Source organism: Micromys minutus, assembly GCF_963924665.1.
Source record: "Micromys minutus genome assembly, chromosome: 27".
Taxonomy (NCBI): domain Eukaryota; kingdom Metazoa; phylum Chordata; class Mammalia; order Rodentia; family Muridae; genus Micromys; species Micromys minutus.
Genome location: NC_137962.1, coordinates 24,342,099 through 24,348,098, shown reverse-complemented (window position 1 = coordinate 24,348,098; position 6,000 = coordinate 24,342,099).

The following is a 6,000-nucleotide window of genomic DNA, read 5'->3' as shown; positions in this document are numbered from 1 at the left end:
TCAGTGGAGACTGTCCCCAGATGAGTAGCAACCACATGGGCTTTTCCTACTAACTCATGTCAACATAGCTCAAAAGTCACCTACTGCAGTAGACCCTTTGAAGGGACCCAGGCAGCAGAGAGTCAACCCCTTACCACTCTAGAAACTGGGTCCCCAGTGTGTCTGTGTGGCTAAAACATTCTTAGCCCCAGAGCCAGTTTGAACTCGAACCAGAGCTGGACCGACTAGCTTTACATTCTCAGAAGCTGGAATTCAGGGACATGAGCTAAATTCTATTCGTTGGCGCCTACAGTAAACACATCCGTGTGGAGGTAAAGGGAGAACTTCCTCCTTGCTTACTTATCATTGCTTACGGATGCAGCCACTGTCAAACTTTAGTCTGCGAAGATCTGTAGCGTTGGGCTTTCGCCCCTCCTCAAAGTCTAAAATGTCCAAAGGTGAAGATATAATGCAGGAACACTACGTACCTTGCCTAGATTATTAATGCTCTGCTTAATGTCAGCCTGTCCCTTTCTTTCTCTCTCCTTCTCTCTCACTCCATGTCCCCACCAAAGCACACTAACCTGTAGTATTTGAAGTTAAGTTACAGACACCGTGCCACAGGGACACGCCACCCCTAAGTATTTGGCACACACATCTGAAAAACGACACCCCCTCCTTTGCAGCCCATAATGAAGTTATTGCAACCAAGAAACCCACATTAATATTATGATCTAATAATATATCTCATATAGGGCCCGTCTTCAAATCCTCTTACTTAACAACAAAATGACTTTTATAAACTTTCATCAGATTCCTAATCCCAGAAGCCAATGCAGTCAAGACTGTAGTCTCCTGGACTTTCCATGACATTGTCTGCTCTTGAAGAGCCCAAGCCAATGATCATGAAGACTTCCATTTTTACATTTCAGATTTGTCTGGGTGTTTTCTCATGGTAGAATGCAAGGCATTTAAAGCTATGCACAGACAACATTGTGCATCCTTCAGAGCATTGTATAAGACTGGCTGATCTCATTATTAGTATACACACTAAAACTTCACCCATTGGGAGAATAAGCGTTTTACTTCCTAAGGAAAACACAACCAGTGCGTTACTGAGAGTCTGTGTGAATATCCGAATCTCTAATAAAATGTTATCCAATATTGATACTTGGTTTAATCTGTTAATAAATTGCAGTTAGTAAGTGGTGATGGGATTTCTAATAATAATTCATCATTATTCAGTAAAAATTGGGTTTATTATTTGATGTGTATGGGTGATTACCATGAATGTAGTATATCCTACAAGTGCCTGGTGCCCTCGGGGTCAGAAGAGAGGCTTCAGTCCCCTGGAAGTAGTTATAGATGATTGTGAACCACAGTGTGGGATCTGGGAACTGAACCCAGGTCTTCTGCAGAAGCATCCAGTGCTCTTGACTGTGGAGCCCCTCAGGATTTCATTGTGGAAGCTTCTGACTTAGGAAAAGGGCCTTCTCTTTCTTCCACCACATTCCATTTACGACTCAGGATTTGAGCTTTTATGCTGTCGTTATTTTAAGACAATGCACCACAGCATTATTCGGTAATATAGTGAACATTTCCCAAATGTAGCTGGATTGGTGTGAGTCTCAAGACTTTTATTGTTCTGCCAATAGAAACCAAAATGGAGCGGACCCAACACCGACTTTGGGGTCAAATGGCTCTTCAGAAGTCTCACACAGTAACTAAGTAATAAGCAAGCAGTTTAAATTCATGAGGACTCAATTTCTCTGTGGCCTAGGAATGTTAATAACGCCTCCATCGCAGACAAGCAGCAGCCCTGGGCTCACTGTTGGATTCTCAATATCTTATTCATGTGGGAGGCGCTCAGCAAAGGCCTGTCAACTGGAAAACACGGAGCGTCGCCTGCTACATCGCCATGGTGCAATCAATGAGCTGTTATCGCTGCTGCTGGCATAATGTCGTTGGTGAATTTTCCATGTTCGGAGTATAAAACATAGCCTCTCTTGTAAGCATGTGTGTGAAACTTTGTACTGTCTAAAAATAACTGGAAAGTGATGTTACATACAACTCAGCTTATTAACAGAAACTAATGCTATGGTGGTGGTGGTGGTGGTGATAACATTGGGGGTAGTGGTGACGGCGGTGGTGATGATGGTGATGATAACCAAAGCAGCTACACAATACTTCCTATGTGACAAACACTGGGCTAAGCTCTGAATTGACTTACTCTCACGTCTACTATATAGGAACTTATCTTCAGTGAGTTTTTCATACTGTTTAAAGACTTCATACATGCACATAATATGTTTTGGTCCAGAGTACCCCGATTCCTTCCCTTCCAGTTCCTCTGTACAGCACAACTACTTCCCCTCTGTCTTAGGGTTTTACTGGTGTGAAAAGGCACCATGACCAAGGCAACTCCTGTAAAAGAAAAGCATTTACATCATGGCTGGAAGCATGGGAGTGTGCTGGAGAGGCTGAGAGCTCTGCATCTTATTCTGCAAGCAGCCAGGAAAGGACTGTCATCCAGGCAGTTAGAAGGTTCTCAAAGCCCACCTCCACAATGATACACTTCCTCCAAGGCCACACCTACTCCAACAGGGCCACATCTCCTAATAGTGCTACTCCCTGGGCCAAGCATACTCAAACTACCACCCCTTCCCAACTTCATGTGCTCTGTTTTTAAACCTACAGGGTGCACTTAGAATTATCTACATTCTAAGATGAAGAAACTGAGGTCTCAAGAGGGTGGGTGGTTTGCCACAGAGCAGTCAGGAAAGACCCAGGGACTATCTAAACAATCTGCTTCCAACAGTGGTCTTAAGCCAGATATACTTGGAAGCATAGCATAAGCCTGCCTCAAACCCCAAAACAGACAAAGCCGGACCTACTACATCACTCTAAGGAGGGGAATATCTCTTAATCAAAGATAGATATAGCAGAAGGCATTCTCCATACAGAATTGTATGGAGGGACATGCACGGAAGGAAGGTACGCTTAGAGTCGACAGTGAAAATGGAACATTCTGGTTCAATGGATCCAAAGGTTCAAAGGATCTCATTTTTAAAAATGCTGAGGCCATTGCAGAAGAAGTTCTCATTTCTAAAACGTAAGGAAGGGAAGTAATTAAGCCTTGGAAAATGAGAGGAAGATGTCAGCTTGTCTTCCTCGGGTGCTTTATGGCTGCCGTCAGTGACAAATTCAGCTATGTCTGAATAACACACCAGATGGTCCAGCTGTGCAAATGTTATTGTTTTCTACCAATTCATAGCGTTCCCACGGCTTCTCAAGGTCTAGTTCTTGAACTCCCAAAAGATACCACTGTGTCTCTCCCCTAAGCTATGAGAAAGTAATAGGCTCCCGGTTCTGTCACAAAAGATTAATCAGATCTGTTAGTGAATTCCCAGGAAATGCAGGGGCTTTTCACCAGCTCCTTTCAAACACTGCAGGTTTAGTTTGGGAGGCCTTATAAGGCAGAAACAAAGTTTGGCAGAAAGTCTTCCTACAAGCAGGCTGAGAAGCATTGCTACAGCTGTCAATTAATTGATGGTGGCAACTTTGTGACAAATAACTCTTGTCCCTTAAGGACCATGTTGTCATTTCTCTTTGCACCCCTACCCTCATGTGTGTTCTGGGATCGATGCCTGTTGCCGACTGAGCATTACTGGTCACTCAACGGCACGGTGTACCCCCAGACATCTGTATCCTGAAAGACAAGTAGTAGGAACTCACACAGTGTGGCTTACTGCCTAATAATTAGCATCTTGTGCATTAAGAGATGCACAGCTGAGGGCAATGTAGCCATTCAAACAGTTAAGCGTGAATTAACTCAATGTAATTCGGATTCCAGAGCCTTGTCTATGCAGAAAGGCAGATGTCCTTTCATTAGAAAGAGAAGGAGGAGAACCCATGTGAGCATGCATGGGCAGATGGGGTAGAGAGAGGGGGGGGAGGGAGGGAGAGAGAGGGAGAAAGGGAGGGAGGGAGGGAGGGAGGGAGGGAGAGAGAGAGAGGGAGAGAGAGAGACGGAGGGAGAGAAAGAGAGGGAGGGAGGGAGGGAAGGAGAGGTGAGAAAACCTCCCAGATTCCATGTTGAAGAGTAGGTGTGAAGGCACAGGTTTATAATCTGAGTGCTAGAGAGGTGAGGACTGGCAAATGCCTAGGGCTCATTGGCCAGATCGGCCTACGAGACAAGCCTCAGGTCCTAGTGAGAGTCCCTGTCTCAAAGAACAAGGTAGATGTCTCCCAAGGAACAACTCTTGAAATTGACTTCTGGCCTCCATATGCACACGCATGCATGTATAAATGCTTCGTACATATATGTGTACCAACACATGTGCTAGTGTATGCATACACGCACACAGATAATGAAAACAGGGGAAAAAACCCACTGGAGGATTTTTGCTTCACCACGATGCACAATAAAGTATCACATCCTTTTATTTTTTAATATGGCACTATTTTTCTTCCAAGAAAATAACAGTACCGAGTCTTGAACCACAGGTAGGTCTTGTATAAGCCACCATGTCTGCCATAAGTTCCTGAGTGTGACAGATCTGTCACGCACTCCTAACTCTGGCTCTTGCTATCTTTCCATCTTCCTTGTCACCACGTAAGCCTCACCCTTCCCTCACTCCCTTTTCCTCTTCACAAACATGCTCTTCTTATGCACATTGTCACCCAAGTGGAACTATTTCTCAGTTGCTTATATTTACGAGCAACTTTTAAAGGTTAAAAAAAAAAAGACTTCCAAGATACTTTCGTTTTTAACTATTTTCAGAGATCTTCATTTGTTTGTATAGGATAAACTTCAAAGTATTGTTTTTATATTAAGTGTGTACATATATGTCTATGTGAGTGATGACTCTGTGTATGTTTGTGTGTGTGCATGTATATGTGTGTATGTTTGTGTGTGTGCATGTATATGTGTGTATGTTTATGTGTGTGCATGTGTGTGTGTTCATGTATATGTGTGTATGTTTGTGTGTGCATGTGTGTGTGCATGTATATGTGTGTATGTTTGTGTGTGTGCATGTGTGTGTACATGTATATGTGTGTATGTTCGTGTGTGTGCATGTGTATGTGTGTATGTTTGTGTGTGTGCATGTGTATGTGTGTATGTTTGTGCATGTGTATGTGTGTATTTGTGTGTGTGTGTGTGTGTGTGTGAAGAGGCCAGAAGAAGGCCTAAGACCTCCCTAGAGCTAGAGGTGAAGGTGGTTGTGAGGCTTCTGACACTGTTAATGGGTCCGGAATCAATTCCTCTGGAAAAACAGCAGGTACTTCTAACTGCTGAGACATCTCTCCAGCCCCGAGTGCTGGACAAATCTCTTTCTATCTGAAGAAGTTCCTCCAACATATTTTATGCCAAGAATCAAGTCCTTTGGTTTTGGTTATAAAAACAGTCTTTTTTTTTTTTAATTCAACTTTGACAGCTCTTCCTTCTAAACTCTGAGTTGATTCCCAAAGTCTCTTGGCTTTTTAAGGTCCATGTTATCTCTGAGCTGTTAACACAGCGACAAGATGGACACTCGGTTCTAAGTTCACTATGTTTGGAAAAGTCTCAACCACTATTACTCCGATTGTTTACCTGCTCCATTTGTTAGCATTCTGTCTAAGCTCCACCCCATGCATCAATGTTGTGTTAGAATCGTGGCTCGGGTCCAGACAGACCACAGCAGGCCAATACGGTTTCACATGGAAGAGGTTTATTGAGGACGACAGAGACAAAAGGGGGAAGAGAGGGAAGAAGGAATAAAGAGAGGGGGGCAGGAAGGGTCTGCCTTTTATTTAAACTGTGATGTAACTGCTCCCAGGTAAAGGTGGGAGCTAAACCAAATGTCCACTGGGAATGTTGGCTATTGCCATGGCAACAAATGTAGGAGTGGGGGTGGGTCCTGTCACCTATGGATGACGTCATTACTGGGTTCATGGTTCCTGATACCAACACTATTTTCATTCCTTTTTTCTAAATTCCAAAGCTCATATGCTGTTTGGTCTCATCCGACAGTGCGTGGG